Raw genomic sequence first — 20,855 nt, 5'->3', positions numbered from 1 at the left:
TCAGGTACTTGTCCAGGACGACTCTCTGGATTATCTCTGACGCTGTCAACACCTCGGGTTGTAGCCACTTCTTCGTCACGTGGATCAGGTCGAACATCTGGGACCGCGGTGGTTTATCCGGCTGATAAGTCCATTGATGCACTCTCTGTGCCCGGACAGCAGTCGTCACTCCCAGCCGGGCCAAGATCTCGGCTTTCAATTTGTCAAAGTCCTGCGCAGCTTCAGGTTCCAGGTCATAATACGCCTTTTGGGCCTCACCGGAAAGAAACGGGGCAATCAGGCCGGCCCATCGTGCCTTCGGCCATTTTTCTCGCACCGCCGTCCGTTCAAACGTGGTCAGGTATGCCTCGACGTCATCATCAGGCGTCATTTTCTGCCAGTACCGACTCACGTGAATCACTCTCGACTCGGCTTCCAGGTTAAGCTCAGGTAAGCTTGCCAAGCGCTGCGCCACCTGCTGGAGAAGCGAACGATCGGTAGCTGTCATGTCCACCAACTCCTTCAGCTGGGCCATCTTCACCCGATTTGCTTCTTGCTGGACGGCGGTGGACTGTACCAGCGCTTTCACCACGTCCTCCATGCTCATGCTTGCAACGTGATGCCCGCGTTCTCCACCACAATGTGATAAAACACTCCGGGATCGCCTTTGCTGGGGTCAAAGGTCACGTGCATTCAGCATGAAACTCAGGCGCAGAGCGGGGATTCGTGTATAACTGACCCTGGGTCAGGTTTATTAACGGTGAAAGCAATGCAAAAGGAAATAAAACATAAAACAAATCCTTGCCTGTCCGGCACTAACTAAACAATGGACAACCTAACTACCAACTGGCGGGCTTCTCCCGTCCAGCCAAACCACAGTTGCAGTGGGCACTGCTTCCACTCACGTGTGTGTCTCTCACACAGACAGGCTCTCTGTGTTCCCAGACTGAGACACTCACACAACCACCTGGCATTCTTATATATCCACCTCCCATTATCCATTAGTAAGCAGGTGCGATACTGACCAGACTAGGCCACATAGGAGAGGAATCTGGGCGAGATATACCTGCCCTCATCCACTATTCCCACATGATTCTCACAATATATATATATATATAGTGGTCCAAAAGTAGGTGGACAGTATGTGTAATAGGGTCATGAAGGGGGAGATTTATCAAACATGGTGTAAAGTGAAACTGACTCTGTTGCCCTTAGCAACCAATCAAATAACACTTTTCATTCTTCACAGACTCTTTGGAAAATGAAAGGTGGAGTCTGATTAGTTGCTAAGGGCAACAGAGTCAGTTTCACATATCCATTTTTCACAGATAAATCTCCCAGAAATCTGTTTTCTGTTCAGATAGTTCAGATAACCCATAATGGCAAATAATTTAAATACAGATCAAAGAAAATGGATTTTAAAAGAGTATTGGAAATCTCAAAATGCTGATACAGTTAGAGCAAATTGGGTTGAAACATTTGGTACTCAAGCCCCAAAGAGACAAACCATTTACTGCATTCGTGACAAATTCGATGCCACTGGTTCAATCCTTAATGCTCCAAAAACTGGTAGACCCAAAACAGCCTGTACAGAAAATAAGAAACAACTTGTTGCTGAAACATTTGTTCAGAGTCCAAAAAAGTCCACCAGAAGAGTCTCTTTAGAAGTGGGAATTTCACGAACTTCCATCATGCGAATTCTGTTATCTATTGGGTGGAAGCTTATCATCCAGTTCTAATTCATGGTTTATTGGAGGATGATCCAGACAGGCAGTTACAATTTAGTGAGATTATGCTTAACGAAATTGAAGAAAATCCAGTAATTTTAGATAACATTATGTGGAGTGATGAAGCTTCTTTCACATTATCTGGCCATATTACCAGACATAATTGTATTTACTGGTATAATGAGAACATGCATTTAACATTAGAGCAACAACTAAATGAGCCCGGTGTCAATGTTTGGGGTGGTATTTCAAGTTTTGGTGTTTTTGGACATTTTTTTTGATGGAACAGTCACAGGAGATAAGTATCTCGAAATTCTAATGAATCAAGTTGTTACCCAGTTACAGCAACAGTCTAATTCAAATGACCTTTATTTCCAACAAGATGGGGCCCCTCCACATTACTCAAGAGTAGTCCGCGAGTATCTTGATGAAACATTTCCTAATAAATGGATTGGCTGAAGAGGCCCACTTGATTGGCCGTCACGTTCACCAGACTTGACCCCAATGGAGTTTTTCTTTTGGGGAGTACTCAAGGACAAAGTTTATAGTCGAAAACCAAAAAGTGTCAGTGATTTGAATAATTACATAAGAGATGCATTTCAAGAAATTAATACCCAAAGAGACTTGTGCAAAAATGTTTGTCGAAGTGTAAGAGGCAGACTTCAAAGCTGTGCAAATTGTGGTGGAAAACAGTTTGAGCACCTGCATAAATAAAATTTAAGGGCTTTTGTATTATTGTTCAGAATAAAATTTAATTGTCAATGTTATGCTTGTGTTAGTAAATATAATTTTATATATAAATCAAAATAAATGTTATTATTTTCTGTCCACCTACTTTTGGACCAACCTGTATATAGTTAATGTTATGAACTGTAACTATTTGCAAAGTGTCATTCTTAGAAGAATATTAATAAATGTGCCGCACATTCTTTTAGACTTTGACTTAAACAAGTGAATCAGATACTCCATAGCCATACTCAGCTTTGGAGGCACATGTCTCGTAACAACCTATGGCTATTTCAGTGGAGGGAGCCGCTATCTTCGTACATGACACGTGGGTGCCTCACGAAGTTATTAAGTCTCCAGTCTAGACCGTCAATTTTCCCCAGTTAGGAATTCTACCGTTCATATTGTGTAATTCTGCATCATTCCTGTAAATAATAATTTCCATTCTATATTTACAACAGGAGAAGTCATGAAACAATACTAAGACATTCACAAGATTACAAGGGTTTCCAGCAGTGAAGACATGCTGAATGAATTAAGTAATATAAATAGTACATCATTACCACGGACAGGAAGAACAAACCTAACTGGGCAATTCACTGTTACAAACACAATTACTGCAATGTTTGCAAAGCAAGAAACTGGAAAAATACGTTTAAAACTCCTTTCACTGATGGTAAATTTACAGAAGAATTTGTGCATTTTTTATTACTATTATTATTATTATTATTATTATTATTATTATTACAAAATCACGACAAAAATGCAGTTAGGAGAATTGTTATAAAAAAATGTAACAAAAAAAACAAAACAGACCCCGCATGTGTAAAAATACAGAACCACTTCACAAAAAGATCATAGTGTGCACCATTGGATTCTGTGTGTAAGAAATCTATCCTTCTTAGTTGTGGGCAACAGTGACCTCATTCCGGTGTCACGCGCCCTGTTTATCAGCAAGAGATTATCACTAAAGGAATAGTAAACCAGCTGCCATGTAGTCCAACTCCGCCCACACCACTGATTGGCAGCTTTCTGCCTATATACAATGTTCACAGAGAGCAGCCAATCAGTGGTGTAGGTGGGGTTATACTGAGCTCAGCATTCAGAGAACTGCTATATTTGGAGCAGAGAAAACTGATTTTTATCAAAATTGCAGCAAGCAACTCAGTAGGTGTCTAAGACTTAACTCTCCCGTCCATCAGACATCTAGAGGAAGATAGAACTGTGGCTGCTCTCTGACTTCCCCTGGATGTCGGTTACATAGAAGTGAAGCCAGCACTAATTGGCAGCATGGATTGACAGAAAATTGTCATGTGAGCCCTGGGAGAGGCAGTGCCGACATTGCTGGAACAGTGGAGACACAGGAGGTAAGTATAAGCGTTATTATTTTACTGAGGGGAAGCATTAGATGCCTGTTGGCTGAATGATGGCTCTGACGATCGTTCAGTCAGCAGCAATCTTAGCTGTCTCTCGCAAAAACAGGCATGCTCACTTGGCCGAGTGATGCTGTGTTCTCTCAGAGAGGGCTGTCATCAGACACCACTCCATTAATGACATCTAGCCCTGGGGTTAGTAATGGCGATGGGTCTATCAGACATGAAGCCCTGGGGTTAGTAATGGAGTAGTGTCTATCAGACATCAAGCCCTGGGGTTAGTAATGGAGTGGTGTCCTTCTCTGTTACTAACCCCAGGGTTTGATGTCTGATAGATATTTCTTCATCACTAACCCCACGGCTTGATGGCACCTGTGATTTTTGACAATTCACAGTTGTCATCAACTCATAATCCCATTACCACAATTGCCACTACACCAGGGCAATTGGGAATAGCCAGGTAAAGGGTCAGAATTGGAGAACCTAAATGTGATGTGCCAGTTCTGGGGCAGCTGCAGGCTGCTATTTTAAGGCTGGAAAGGGCCTAATAAACATGGACCATCCCAGCCTGAAAACATCAGCCACAGCTGTCTGCTTCACCTGTGCTGGTTATCAAAAAAGGGGAGACCTAACATGATTTATATAAATTATTTATTTATTAAAACCAGGGTAAAACATCTACATAAATGCACTTACAATGCATGTGCTTTTTTAACTTTGGATTTACAGCATCTAATTCAAGTCTATGGGGAAATTCCGCACACTAAACCCCAGGGCTTGATGTCTGATAGACCAGCTCCATCATTAACCCTAGGGCTTGATGTCTGATAGACCTCTCTCCATTAGTAACCCCAGGGCTTGATGATTGATATACCTCTCTCCATCATTAACCGTAGGGCTTGATGTCTGATAGACTCCTCTCCATCATTAACCCCTGGGCTTGATGTCTGATAGACTCCTATCCATTACTAACCCCAGAGCTTGATGTCTGATAGATCCCTCTCCATGACTAACCCCAGGTTTGATATCTGATAGATCCCTCTCCATTACTAACCCCAGGGCTTGATGTCTGATAGACACCAAGCTATTACTATCCCCAGGGCTTGATGTCTGATAGATCCCTCTCCATTACTAACCCCAGGGCTTGATGTCTGATAGATCCCTATTAGTGATGAGCGAGTATACTTATTGTTCGGGTCTCGCTGAGCATGCTCCGGTGGTCTCCAAGTTTTTGGCGTGCTTGGAGATTTAGTTTTCAACGCCTTGGCTACATGATTTGCGACTGCTAGATAGCTTAAATACATGTGTGGAATGCCTGTTTGTTAGGCAATACCCACATGTATTCAGCCTGTCTACAAGTCACAAATCATACAGCTGAGACGACAAAAACTAAATCTCCGAGCACGTCAAAATACTCGGAGATCACCGAGCATGCTCGGGGAGACCCGAGCAACAATGCTACTCGCCTATCACTAATCCCTATCCATCATTAACCTCAGCGCTTGATGTCTGATAGACACCTCTTCATTACTAACCCCAGGGCTTGATGTCTGATAGACCCCTCTCCATCATTAACCCTAGGGCTTGATGTCTGATAGATCCCTCTCTATTACTAAACCCAGAGCTTGATGTCTGATAGACGGCTCTCCATTACTAACCTTAGGGGTTGATGTCTGATAGACCCCTCTCCATCATTAACCCTAGGGCTTGATGTCTGATAGACGCCTCTCTATTAGTAACCCCAGGGCTTGATGTCTCCTCTTCCTCTTACACATAGTGATATTGCTAGCGCTATCGCTAACGATCTCGCTACATGTGACACTTACCTCCGCCCGGTCCCCCCTCTGGATATCGCTGATCGCGTGAGAACGTCCTGGGCCGTTTTCTTCTCGCTGGAGTCCCTCTGGCGCAGACGAGCAACGCATGGACGCAAGCGGAAGACGTCATCATCGCTGCCGTCTGACAGGTAAATAACGACCGCCGAGCATCGCTGCGTCGCTGGTGAGATCTGCCTGTTTGGCGGCTCACTAGCGACCATTTAGCAATGCACCAGCAATCCTGACCGGGTCGTATCGTTGTCTGGATCGCTGGTGCATTGCTAAATGTAATGGGACCTTTACTCCAGGGCTTGATATCTTATAGACCCCTCTCCATCACTAACTCCAGGGCTTGATGTCTGTTAGACACCTCTCCATTACTAACCCCAGGGCTTGATGTCTGATAGACAGTCTCCATCATTAAGCATAGAGTTTGATGTCTGATAGATCCCTCTCCATTAGTAACCCCAGGGTTTGATGGTTGATAGATCCCTCTCCATCATTAACCCCAGGGTTTGATGTCTGATAGACACCTCTCCATTAGTAACCCCAAGGCTTGGTGTCTGATAGACCTCTCTGCATTACTAACCCCAGGGCTTGATGTCTGATAGACCCCTCTACATTACTATCACTGGGGCTTGATGTCTGATAGACTCCTCTCCATCATTAACCCCAGGGCTTGATGTCTGATGGACTCCACTCCATTACTAACCCCAGGGCTTGATGTCTGATAGACCCCTCTCCATCACTAACCCCAGGGTTTGATGTGTGATAGATATTTCTCCATCACTAACCACACGGCTTGATGGCACCTGTGATTTTTGACAACCCATAATCCCATTACCCCAATTGCCACCACACCAGGGCCAGATGTTCCTATGAACTCTACTTGTATTGCAGACAGCTGTAGCCTACTTCGGGGACTCCTTCTACCTAGTCCCGGCTCACACACATTGCTGTTGGCCCCAAGTCTGGTGTGCGAATAAAGTGGTCAATACTTCTATTCCTCCGGTGTCTGCTGCAGGACCATTAGTATCCCTACAACCTCGGGGACCGGACCCCGGCCTTGCACTTAGAACTTGGAAGGGTTCTCCTCTAACCTTAATCCTTGGTTCTCTTATTCTCCTCACGTTCCGTACTAACCCTTTCTTTCTTATGGAGATTCAGGCTTTCTTTCAATATTCCTTTCTTGTGCCAGCGGACCCAGATCACCGAGGTCGGCTGCAGCACTTCCTTCATCCATCCCACTCAGGGGATCTCCTTTCACAGACTGACCTCGTCAGACTCCTGTGACTAACTGACTAAATCCTATCCTCTTCCCGCTCTTTTAGTGCAAACTAAACTCCACCCGCCTCCCAGCACGCTTCATGTTCCAAGCAGGGAGCCACCAAAGGGTGCTTTGCTACACTACTATGTTGTGTGGGATGCAGGTGTTGGAGTGTGGTCAGGTGTCTCCACCTTACTTGGATGGTGGGGTACCACACCTCAGGAGGAGGTGCAGCACCTCTGTGGCGACTGAACCCTCAGGGGCGCCACATATGTGCTTTTTTAACTGTGGATTTCCAGCATCTAATTCAAGTCTATGGGGAAATTCCACACAGAAGACTGCACGTTCCTGCAAGACTAAGTGACATGCTGCGGCTTGAAATCCCACCCAGCAGATGAATTTCTACAGCGTAAAAAAGCACAGTGGGCATAGGATTTCTATTAATTCCATCCATTGTGCTTGTGTAATTCAGTTAAAAGGATGCATTAACACAGAGGCGCAGAGCAAGGGTTAACAAGGGTGTGGTTTAATTAACACAATATGGGTTCTCCTCGCAGGGAGCCAACCAGGGGCTAAACAGATTTTTAAGCTAAATAACACAAAGAACAGCATAACTCAGGGCCGCAGTCTATGCATTTAATTGTTTCACTTATCGTGAGTCTGTTTCTATTCACTCCTCCAGAAAGGGAAGATGAGAGCCAACCGATGCCTGTGCTGAGACCTTCAGGCTTCCCAGCCCACCGGATCTGTGCGCACTGTTCTCGTAGCAACGAGCGGTCACCGGTCTGACCCGTTGAGCCCCTAGTCCATCACACTGCTCTGCAGCCAGGAGTCCTTTACCACAATCTCCCACTCGGCGTGCTCTGCAGTCGGGAGTTTTGCACCACACTCTCTTCTTCAACATGCTCTGCGGTTGGGAGTCCTGAACTCCACTCTCCTGGTTAGCGTACGCTGCACCTGGTTCTCTCTCACTAATGCGTGGGCTAACTCTCTCCGCGGTGCGCAGCAGGTGCCTGATCTCTCTTCTCTCCGGCGGGAACTCTCTGCCGCTTCTCGTGCTAAACCCTCTCTCCTCTCCTCGCTTACCACGCCTCTTCTCCCTGGATCATAGGTTCTTTCTGGATCCCATTTCCACCCCCCCCGAAACACTGGACGCGGCCTCGGCAGTTCCGGACCCAGTGTCTCATTGGTACCCACAGCCCGGTGTTCTTCCTTAGACTTGTACTGTACAACGCAGCGTTTTGGACACAGTGAAAATACACTGCATTCAGATCACTGGTATTCCTGATCGTGGGCACAAAGACTTACTGCTACACATACAATCACTTCTCACTATGTTTTCATTTTTTTAGCACAAGAAAATCCACACAGTATCATTTGTGTGCTCTTTAATCATCAGTGTTGCGTAAGTTTTCCTCATTTGCAAAAAAAAGCTCCAAACTTCTCCTATTGATTAGACAATAAAAAACAGAGAGTGTTAAGGCCCCGTCACACACAGCGATATCGCCAGCGAGATCGCTGATTTTGTGACGCCACAGTGATCTTGCCAGCGATATCGCTGTGTGTGACATGGATCAGCGACCGGCCCCCCTGCCGTGTATTGCTGATCGTGCAGGATCGTCCTGGGCCGTTATTTGATCGTTGGTCTCCCGCTGGCCAGCATGTATCGCTGCGTGTACGCTGGTTTCCAGGGTAAACAGTGGGTAACCAAGAGCCACGCGGCTCCTAGATATCCACTGTTTACATTGGAAACCAGCTTGCTCGCTGGTCCTGATTACTGGAGGGGCTGTCTAACGATGTCCCAGCGATCCCATCCATGTCAGATCGTTGGTGGGATCGCTGGGACATTGTTATGTGTAACGGGGCCTTTAGGATGCAACAAATATGGCATTTGAGCAACAATTGATAAGCATCTCTGATTCAGGCTTTGTAGAAATCTCATTTCTGATCTCACCCTGGGGTTTCAGGCTGGAGTTGACAGAACCAAAAATAAGCTCCCAGACACAACAATTCACAGAGCATTTTAAACTCTTTTCCTGTTTCTTTGCTTAAAAACACAATATCTGTTTTTTATAGTCTGTTCCCAACACTTTGGATGGATTTTGGCAGCGGTCCTAGGAAATAAACATGTAGGATATTTTAGCTATTGTGAGATCAAGCTAATAATAGATGAAAGCAAGCGGTGAATCCTCCAGGGGCTGCCACGTCCATGGGGTTTCCTATTGACGCTTAATGTGGGTGACTGGGCTTTCTTCACCAGATGTGGTGAGATCCAGAGAGAACAGTATAGATTGCCCTGATAAGATTGGTTACAAGGAATGGTGCTGTGACTAAAAACACTAGGGTCGATCATCGAGATTTTTTCTGGATTTTTTACCCATTCCCCACATCCGATGTATTTATACAGCAGATATTGTGGGCTCTTGTACAGGGCCGGCTCAGCAGGGGCCTGTGTTACCCCACTGACACCCACTGTAGCTGATGCAGATTGTGGCATACAACCTTAGGTGCCGCGGTGAATAAGGTGTCTATGTAATCAAAGGAGAAAACCTGTGACTGAATGGTGTGTTGATGGGTGGCCGAGGCCTCGAGTCCGCCATCTTTATAGAGCTATGAAGCTCGGACACAACACAACCTCATAGCAGCAAAATCACAATACAGAAATATTGTACTAGGGTTAGTACAAGACAATCCCTGCCATAGTAAAGTACTGAAGAAGTAGGATACCGGATTGTACTAGTGCTCAAGCGATCACAGGTTCATATCCCCTGGCGGACAAACAAATCTATAAACATTTTTTTAAATTCGAGATTAACCCCTTTACCCCCAAGGGTGGTTTGCATGTTAATGACCAGGCCAATTTTTACAATTCTGACCACTGTCCCTTCATGAGGTAAGAACTCTGGAACACGTCCATGCATCCTGGTGATTGTTTTCTTGTGACATATTGTAATTCATGAAAGTGGTAAAATTTCTTTGATATGATTTGCGTTTATTTGCGAAAAAAATAGAAATTTGGCAAAAATTTAAAACATTTCGCAATTTTCCAACTTTGAATTTTCATGCCCTTAAATCTCAGAGATATGTCACTCAAAATACTTAATAAGTAACATTTCCCACAAGTTTACTTTACATGAGCATAATTTTGGAACCCAAATTTTTTTTGTTAGGAAGTTATAAGGGTGAAAAGTTGACCAGCAATTTCTCATTTTTCCAACAAAATTTACAAAACCATTTTTTTAGGGACCACATCACATTTGAAGTCACTTTAAGGGGTCTATATGATAGAAAATACCCAAAAGTGACACCATTCTAAAAACTGCACCACTGAAGCCACCAGAATATCAAGGAATCACCTGCTACATTACAAAGCTAAAGAACAATATAACCGGGTACCTCTAGTGGTTACCTATCTAAATCTGGAGGTGCTAATGGGAGCTGCACAGAAATTACAACCTTTACTACAAAAAGATGCCCGATTACAATCCATTTTTCCAGACCCCCCACTACTGTGTTTTAGGCAGCCCCCAAATCTAAGAAGCATCTTTGTCAGAAGCTCCCTGTCCTCTCCAACACCTGCAGGAACCTTTCCTTGCAACCAGATAAAATGTAAAACCTGTCCATTTATAATGACCACAGACAAGATAAAGATCCCCAATTCACATCAGGACTACAAGATCCCAGGTACTTTCAGCTGCATCAAATCTAATGTGGTGTACTTAATTATTTGTACTAAATGTCCAACTGTATGTGGGGGAGACAGGGCACAAACTGAGAACAAGGATGAATTCTCATCGCCACACAATAAGAGAAAATAGACTCTACCTGTGGCAAAACATTTTTGTATGCCTGATCACAGCATCATGGGCATGAAATTACTTGCATTGAAAGGTAATTTCAAATCTCAGAGAGACAGGAGAGTCTGGGAGTACAAACTCATGACAACCTTTGACACACTCAGTGTAGGAATGAATGTGTCACATGGATTTATGTCTTTTTACATCAATTAAGAAATTTACCCCTCAGACCTTTTGTGGGGGCATCACAACACAGAATCAGACCCCAATCAGAGGATTATAAAACATTCACACTCCTTATCTATGAACAATATTTATGGCCACAACTGTTTATCACTCTCCCATAATGGTATTTCTGCTTCATGGCACTTGTCTTATCTATTGTATTATTTCTTTCTGTGTTGTGCATAAATATGTGATTCTTCAGATTTTGTATTAGTCTATGCCTGATGAAGAGACCTGAGTAGTCTGGAAAGCTTGCAATTTGTTACCATTTTTTCAGTCAGCCATTAAAAGGTATCAACCACTGAGGACTTTCAATTCTAAATATTTTTCTATCTATTGGTAACATGGTACAAAGATATCTATCTTTCCTGTAAAAAAATGAACATTTAACTTTTTTCCACAAACAAATTTACTTCAGATCCAATTTTTTTATTTTACCAAGGGTAACAGGAGAAATTGGACCCCAAAAGTTGTTGTGCAATTTGTCCTGAGTACACTGATATCCCATATGTAGGGGTAAACTAGAACCCATAAGGAACTTATCTAGATGTGTGGTGAGCACTTTGAACCCCCAAGTGCTTCACAGACATTTATAACATAGAGCCGTAAAAATAAAAAATATTTTTTTCACAAAAAAATATTTTTTTGCCCCCAATTTTTTATTTTTCTAAGGATAACAGGAGAAATTGGAGCCCAAAAGTTGTTATGCAATTTGTCCTGAGTATGATAATACCCCATATGTGGGGGTAAACCCCTGTTTGGGTGCACAGCAGAACTCAGAAGGGAAGGAGCGCCGTTTGACTTTTTCATCGCAAAATTGGCTAGATTTAAGATCGGATGCCATGTCACATTTGGAGAGCCCCTGATGTGCCTAAACAGTGGAAACTCCCGCACAAGTGACACCATTTTGGAAAGAGCCGGCAGAGCAGGGGAGAATGATGAGAGCTGTGTTCAGCACCCGGCGCCGGTGAACAGCGCCTACTTTAATGCTTCTTCCCTGGTGCTCGTCCTTGTGGTACTGATGCGGCACACGCATACCACACGTGTGCCCCAAATATTACACACATGGACACTGACATCTCCGGTACTGGAAATATCAGGAGTCCGTGTGAAAGAGGCGATATAGCGGGGTTTTATGTTGGGCAGCTGTCACTCACTAATAACAGATGCTTTTTATTGAAAAAAATAGTTTTTGCCTCACCATATTTTGAGAGCTATAAATTTTCCATTTTTTGTCCCACGGAGTCATGTGAGGTCTTATTTTTTGCTGAAAGAGTTGACATTTTTATTGGTACCATTTTCGGGCACATGACTTTTTTTTATCACTTTTTTGGGAGGCAGAATGAACAAAAACCAGCAGTTCATTAATTTCTTTTATGGGGGCGTTAATATCTTTTTGTGTATGGTAAAATTGATAAGGCAGTTTTATTCTTATTATTACTTTGCTCTTATTCTTCGGGTCAGTACGATGACAGCGATACCTCATTTATATCATTTTTTTATGTTTTGGAGCTTTTTTTACAATAAAAATTATTTTATATAAAAAATAATCATTTTTCCATCGCTTTATTTTGCGAGCTATAACTTTTTTAATTTTCCGGTGATGGAGCTGTTTGGGGGCTTGCTTTTTGTGAGACAAGATGTCGTTTTCAGCATTACCACGTTTATTTATCTCCATCTTTTTGATCGCGTGTTATTCCACTTTTCTTGTTCGGCGATATGATTATAAAGCATTGTTTTTTGCCTTTTTTTGTGTTCACTAAAGGGGTTAACTAGTGGGACAGCTTTATAGGTCAGGTTGTTAGTGACGCAGCGATACCAAATATGTGTACTTTTATTGTTTAGGTTTTTTTCATTCAAATATTTATTTAGTGATAGAATATATGTTGATTTTTTTTATTATTTTTTATTTTTTTTATATTTTTGCAATTATTTTACTTTTTTTTTTACTTTATTCTAACTTTTACACTTTGTCCCACTATGGGACAATCATTTTTTGCAGGCTGATCGCTTCTATACCATGCAGATGAAGCAGCATCTGCATGCTATAGAAGATGTCAGCTCTGAACTTACTGCACTGAAACTGAGAGACTTCTTGATCATGCACTGCACATGATCATGAAGTTTCTCAACTCTGGTAACCCGGATGTCGATCACAGCATTTCGGGTGTTAAAGTCTGTGACTGCTCCTGGCACCTAGTGCTGCGTGTCAGCTGTGAGAATCAGCTGACACCCGGTGGCGATCAGCTGTGCACCCCCCGTGTGCGTGGCCGATCGTTTAGACGTACTATTCCGTCCATGGTCAAATAGGACCGGGTCACATGGATGGAATAGTACTTCTAATGTCAGAAAGGGGTTAAAATACAATGCAAACTAAACCTGTTCTTACTGAGTGCAGCAGCTGTGATAGTCACAGTTTTATGTGCTGCAGATCTAGCAGAGCTTAGAATGTTGACCTGTGTATAACCCCTCCCACACCACTGATTGGCAGCTTTCTGCATATAACCCAACCCACACCACTGATTGGCAGCTATCTGTATAACCCTGCCCACACCATTGATTGGCAGCTTCTTGTGTACCTTGTATAGTGACAGAATTCTGTTAATCAGTGCTGGCATGTGGCTGGACCAGGAGGCACAAAGCCAGTTGTCCTGTAGTGATAATCTGCTGCTGATAAAACACTGATTACATTGAAACAGCAAAAAAGCCCAGTAAGTGACAAATTGCTGGAATCAGGGTCTCTATCCCTACATCATGCTGCTCTCAGTTTTCGTAGCAAAATCCTGGTGACAGATTCCCTTTAAAGAAAAAAACATCACTTAATGTGACACAGTAGGTAAAATATCCTGTTCCAATGTAGGTGTCGTGTAAGAATTGTCACTTTGTGTGAACAAGATCCTGTCTGTGTTATGTCAGAAGGCGAGATAGAACATTGTGTGATCCTCATTGGAATACGCACTGTGACACTATCACACACCTCTTCGGCTTTTCTCATGTATCTGTCGGCCATGTTCCCTCCTTGTAGATGATTTTAGATGTGTCAGGTGCCTCTCATTGCCTTTGAATACAAGGTTTGTTTCTCCTGCACATACGACGTAGATATCAGCCGCCCTGAGCCTGAAATGCGTCGGAGGTTTGTTCTTTCTCTCATAATTGCCAGTATGAAGTTTTCTAGGAATATGTGAACAAAGTTACAAGAGATTTAAATTCCCAAGTGCTAAACCACTGGACTGCTGTATATTCTTTGGATCTTGTGCTGCAGACAAATAAGAACCGTGCACGGGGCAATATAGTCTGGACTCTTGTCTGGATCTCTTAAGACTTGTTGTCTGAGACTGGGAATATAAATAGCCATTAACACTGCACTGTGGTCTGAGCTGCCGCTTTGTGCCATCCTGCCAGAGAGGGTTGACAGCACTTGTTCCCTCAGCTTTCCATAATCAGAAAACTCACAACTTATGTTCAGTCTTCTATTCATAAGCAAGAAACTAAATATGTCCTAATAACAGTTATACAATCCCCAAACAAAAGAGAAAAAGACGAAAATGTGACACAAAGATGAAGAATATGAGGTCTCATAAGGGTGTGAAAAATAGCTAGTAAAATGACAATATGCGATGGCAATAACAGCATGTATTTATGCATATAGGGTGAATTACAGCACACTAGAATAAGTAAAATGTCATGTGAAATGTGAACTATATTACGTGGTTTAGTATATGTTGTAACTGGGCTGTAATAGGGAACAGTGTTGTTAATATGGTAATGTGAAGTATAATATGCATGATGTGTAACAATGTATAATGTAGGTAGTGTACACCATAGGGTAAGACATAGAATCATAGAATCATAGAATCGTAGAGTTAGAAGGGACCTCCTGGGCCATCTGGTCCAACCCCCTGCTCAAAGCAGGATTTGCTAAATCATCCCAGTCAGATGTCTGTCCAGCCTCTGTTTGAAGACTTCCATTGAAGGAGAACTCACCACTTCTCGTGGCAGCCTGTTCCACTCATTGATCACTCTAACTGTCAAAAAGTTTTTTCTAATATCTAATCTGTGTCTCCTCCCATTCAGTTTCATCCCATTGCTTCTAGTCTTTCCTTGTGCAAATGAGAATAAAGATGATCCTTCTGCAATGTGACAGCCCTTTAGATATTTGTAGACAGCTATTAAGTCTCCTCTCAGTCTTCTCTTTTGCAAACTAAACATTCCCAAATCCTGCAACCTTTCCTCATAAGACAGGGTTTGCAGACCGGTCACCATTCTGGTTGCTCTTTTCTGAACTTGCTCCAGTTTGTTGATGTCTTTTTTAAAATGTGGTGCCCAAAACTGGACACAATATTCCAGATGAGGTCTGACCAAAGAGGAGTAGAGGGAAATAATGACTTCATGTGATCTAGACTGTATGCTTCTGTTAATACATCCTAGAATTGCATTTGCTTTTTTTGCTGCTGCATCACACTGTTGACTCAAATTCAGTCTGTGATCTATTAGTATACCCAAGTCTTTTTCACATGTGCTGTTGCTTAGGCCTATTCCTCCCATTCTGTATATGCTTTTTTCATTTTTTTTGCCCAGATGTAGTACTTTGCATTTTTCCCTGTTAAAAACCATTCTGTTAGTTGCTGCTCACTTCTCCAGTTTATTTATGTCTTTTTGCATTCTCTCTCTCTCTTCTCTAGTATTAGCTATCCCTCCTAGCTTTGTGTCATCAGCAAATTTAATCAGTTTACCCTCAATTCCTTCATCTAAATCGTTGATAAAGATGTTGAACAATACAGAGCCCAGGACAGAGCCCTGTGGTACCCCACTTGAGACATTCTTCAAACTGGATGTGCAGCCATTTACGACCACTCTTTGGGTCCGATCACTAAGCCAGTTATGAATCCACCTAACAGTTGCCTTGTCCATTCCATACTTAGTCATTTTTTCAATAAGGATTGTATGAGATACTTTGTCAAATGTTTTGCTGAAGTCAAGATATACTATATCTACAGCATTTCCTTGATCCACCCAATCAGTGATTCCGTCATAGAAGGAAATTAAGTTAGTCTGACATGACTTACTAGTTAAAAACCCATGCTGACTCTGTTTAATCACTTCATTTTTATCCAGGTACTGACATACATGTTGTTTAATAATTTGTTCAAAGATCTTTCCTGGTATAGAAGTCAGACTCACCGGCCTATAGTTGCCTGGGTCCACCTTCTTCCCCTTTTTGAAGATAGGAACAACATTTGCTCTTCTCCAGTCTTCTGGGACTTCTCCTGTTCTCCAATAATTTTCAAAGATTATGGAGAGGGGTTCAAAAATTTCTTCTGCTATCTCCTTCAGTACTCTGGGGTGTAATTCATCTGGACCTGGAGACTTGAATTCATTTAGGTTAGCTAAGTGTTTCCTCACTATCTTTCTGTTTATAGATATCCTGGATTCTTCTATTCCCTTAATAGGACAGTGAAGAACAGTTGATGTCACATTTCCTTTCTGAGAGAAAACAGATGCAAAATAGGAATTTAAAAGTTCGGCCTTCTCAACACCCTGTCTTACCATTTCATCATTTTCATCCTGTAAAAATCCTATAGCATCTTTGACTTTTCTTTTACTTTTGACATATCCCCAAAATCCTTTATTATTGCTTTTGACATCAGATATTAGGACCTAGGGCATAGATAAATACACTAGGTTTAGTACATTCTGATATAGGAGACAGTTAATGTTTGGGACTAGCCCACATTGGGAGGTGGTTAGTGGGATTAGAAAAGCAACTCACTTCTGGTAGTGAGTCACATAGGGAAGTACAGTAACAAGGTCAAGTTCAAGTGCAATGGGTTGCTAGAACCAGCATGTACCAGTCATTTAAGGCAGTGGGAAGCCATACAGATATCACTTGCGGACATTCTGGCATTGTCAGGAGCCCAAAGCTCAGTGTGGGGGCTGATGTGCGCATCATGTCCTCTGGCACACAACTGAAGATGGACGCAGAACCGTGTGATGGGCAGGTGGCTGACCCTGGGTGCACTGTGGAACTGGAACTGGACAGGAAATCCCTGGGGCTGATGGAGTGAGTGGGATAAGGGATAGTCCAGGAGAAATGAATGGTAGGGTTGAAGATATGTAATGCTAAGGAAGTAAAGAATACGAAGTGTTGTGCCTTATTCCACATTTTACCGCCTTGAACTGACCAGTAAACATATGCTTGTTAAAATGAACTTGGTGTCCCCTGAGTTGTGTGTGGCAGCTCCTGAAGATGGAGGCCTGGAGACAGCAGAGGCCTGGATACAGCGAAGGCCTGTGGCCTACAAGTGAGTGTGATGCATCCCACACCCTACAGCACTCTGGGACTGGGACACTTTTTTCCTGTAAAGTGCCAAAGCGTAATCGGGCAGCAGCTCGGTTATGACTGCCACTCTTGGAAACTTAACATATAGTCTCGATCTCGAGGTTTGCCCTTAATCTGGCCTTTCGATACATCAGTCATCTGTTAGGTATGGTGGCATCTCACTGTACTGCTCTTGTCTCTATCTTTTTGGTTACTCTTTTCTCGGTATACTCTGCTTTGATTTTGGAATAAATGGAAATCCAGATTGATCTGGTGCTGCTGAAAATACTCTGTTCTTGGTGTTGATTGGTATAATGACCATGAGACCAACTCTTCCACCAACTGGTTGTATTCACACTCTGATATCTCTTGCCACACGTCTGCAATTTACTCCAGTCTGGAATTGGCACTAAGCCAGACCTCTTCCTTATCACAGTTGATACAGAGAAAGAAAAGCTTTTTGGAATTTCTAATAACCCGCGGCAGATGCCAATTTATATACTTTACCAGCACACAAGGAGCAGCAGATGCTCCCTGTCATTGGAGCCTATGTCATAGCATTACAGTTTACATAGTCTCCACTTTAAGGACCAGGATACAGGGAAGTTTATTTTACATGTGTAAAACTATGTTGAATTTGTTTCTTGCATAGACAACCCATTTATGTCATCATGAGGTCCGTACACTTGTCTGCCCTGACAGCCATGCTCTGCAAGTCATTCATAGGCTGATCATTACATTTTAAACACATATATATACAGTTCTACTCAAAAGTTTACATACCCCGGTAGAATTTTTGATTTCTCGGCCTTCTTTCAGAGAATATGAATGATAACATTGAAACTTTTTATCCACTCATGGTTAGTGATTGGGTGAAGTCATTTATTGTCAAACTGTTGTGTTTTCTCTTTTTAAATCATAATGACAACCCAAAACATCCAAATGACCCTGATCCAAACTTTACATACCCTGGTGGTTATGGCCTGATAACATGCACAGAAATTGACACAAATGGGTTTGAATGACTACTTAAAGGTTACGTCCTCACCTGTGACCTGTTTGCTTGTAATCAGTGTGGGTGCATAAAAGCTGAATGAGTTTCTGGGATCCAGACAGACTCTTGCATCTTTCATCCAGCCACTGACATTTCTGGATTGTGAGTAATGGACCATGGTACTATCCCACAGCATCACCACATAACTCCAGCTGCTTCTGGTCTATTTACTTGGATTATTTCCTGGCGCCTTTGAATCACTATTCTTAGTGACCCTTTCCTTCCCAGATATTTCTTGATAAAGGCCGGTTGTCATGCCGAAACGTTGACGTTTTTGATTATCTGGTATCCATTTTGGGTCTATATTTCTGTTAATAAACTTTCTACTGCAACAACTTTTGATTAGGGTTATTTGGATGTTTTGGGTTGTCATTATAATTTAACCCCTTAGCGACCGCCGATACGCCTTTTAACGGCGGTAATTAAGTGTATTAAAACCACAGCGCCGCTAATTCACGGCGCTGTGGAGAAAGTGAATAGCGCCCCCCAGTGTCGGATTTTCTCTGGGGTCTCGGCTACCCCAGGGGGTAGCCGAGACCCCAGAGAACATGAATCGGTCAGTTTTTACCGACCCCGCTTTTGCGATCGCCGTTATTAACCCTATAACGGCAACCGCAAAAAAAAAAAGCCGGGATTTTGCATTAAATTTCTCTTTCCTCTGATGTGATCGCACATCAGAGGACAGAGAAAGAGGGTCCTCGATCCCACCTCTCTGTGGTCCAGGGTCCTCTCCCGATGGTCCTGCGTCCCGCTGGTGTCCTCCGGTGGGCGCTGCCATCTTGGATCCGGAAGAAAATGGTGGGCGCATGCACAGTGCACCCGCCGGGAATCTGCCAGCTCCGGCTGGCAGATTCCATTCATTCATTTTGATCACTATGATAAACTATCACAGTGATCAAAATAAAAAAAATAGTACATAACCCCCCGTTTATCACCCCCTTAGTTAGGCCAACATTACAAAATAAAGAAAATATTTTTTTCAGTTTTCCATTAGGGTTAGGGTTAGGGCTAGGGCTAGGGTTAGGGCCAGGGTTAGGGCCAGGGTTAGGGCCAGAGTTAGGGCTAGGGTTAGGGCTAGGGTTAGGGCTAGGGTGAGGGCTAGGGTTAGGGCTAGGGTTAGTGCTAGCCTAGGGTTAGGGCTAGGGTTAGGGCTAGGGCTAGGGCTAAGGTTAGGGTTAGGTTTGGGCTAGGGTTAGGGTTATGGCTAGGGCTAGGGTTAGGGCTAGGGTTAGAATTAGGGTTAGGGCGAACTAGGATTAGGGTTAGAATTATGATTAGGGATTAGGGTTGGGATTAGAGTTAGGGTTGGAGCAAGAATTGAGGGGTTTCCACTATTTACCAACTTTGGGGGTCTAAAAATTGGGGTCTAAAAAATCAGATTTGTGGAAATAAAAAAGACTTTTTATTTTCATGGCTCTGCGTTTATAAACTTCTGTGAAGCGCTTCGAGGTTGAAAGTGCTCACCCTCCCTTCCAAGCGCTCCCATGCGCCCAAACAGTGGTTCCCCCCCACATATGGGGTATCGGCGTACTCAGGACAAATTGCACAACAACTGTGGGGGTATGATTTCTCCTGTCACCCTTGTAAAAATAAAAATTTAGGGGCGAAAAGATCATTTTTGTGGAAAAAAAAGATTTTTTATTTTCACGGCTCTACGTTATAAACTTCTGTGAAGCACTTGAAGGTTCAAAGTGCTCACCACCATCTAGATAAGTTCCTTAAGGGGTCTAGTTTCCAAAATGGGGTCAATTTTGGAGTTTTCCACTGTTTAGGCACATTAAGGGCTCTCCGAACACAACATGGCATCCGATCTCAATTCCAGCCAATTCTGCGTTGAAAAAGTCAAACAGCACTCCATCCCTTGCGAGCTCTGCCGTGTGCTGAAAAAGTGGTTTACCCCCACATATGGGGTATCGGCGTATTTAGGAGAAATTGTACAACAAATTTTGTGGTTGACTTTCACTTTTAACACTTGTGAAAATAAAAAAAATTGGTTCTGAAGTAAATTTTTTGCAAAAAAAAGTTAAATGTTAATTTTTTCCTTCCACATTGCGTTAGTTCCTGTGAAGCACATAAAGGGTTAATAAACTTCTTGAATGTGGTTTTGAGCACCTTGAGGGGTCTAGTTTTTAGAATAGTGCCACTTTTTGGTATTTTCTGTCATGTACACACCTCAAAATGACTTTAAATATGATGTGGTCCCTAAAAAAAATGGTTTTGTAAATTTTGTTGTAAAAATGAGAAATCGCTGGTCAACCTTTAACCCTTATAACTTCCTAACAAAAAAAAAATTTTGCTTCCAAAATTGTGCTGATGTAAAGTAGATGTGGGAAATGTTGTTTATTAAGAAATTTGTGTGACACATCTCTCTGATTTAAGGGCATAAAAATTTAAAGTTTTAAAATTGCAAAATTTTCAAAATTTGCGCCATATTTCCATTTTTTTCATAAATAAACACAAGACTTATCGAAGAAATTTTACCACTAACATGAAGTACAATATGTCACGAAAAAACAGTCTCAGAATCAGCAGGATCCATTAAAGCGTTCCAGAGTTATAACCTCATAAAGT

The sequence above is a fragment of the Dendrobates tinctorius genome, unplaced genomic scaffold, assembly GCF_039654945.1.
Source record: "Dendrobates tinctorius isolate UK_male_01 unplaced genomic scaffold, ASM3965494v1 ptg000258l, whole genome shotgun sequence".
In the NCBI taxonomy this organism is placed as follows: domain Eukaryota; kingdom Metazoa; phylum Chordata; class Amphibia; order Anura; family Dendrobatidae; genus Dendrobates; species Dendrobates tinctorius.
This window is presented reverse-complemented; position numbering follows the sequence as displayed.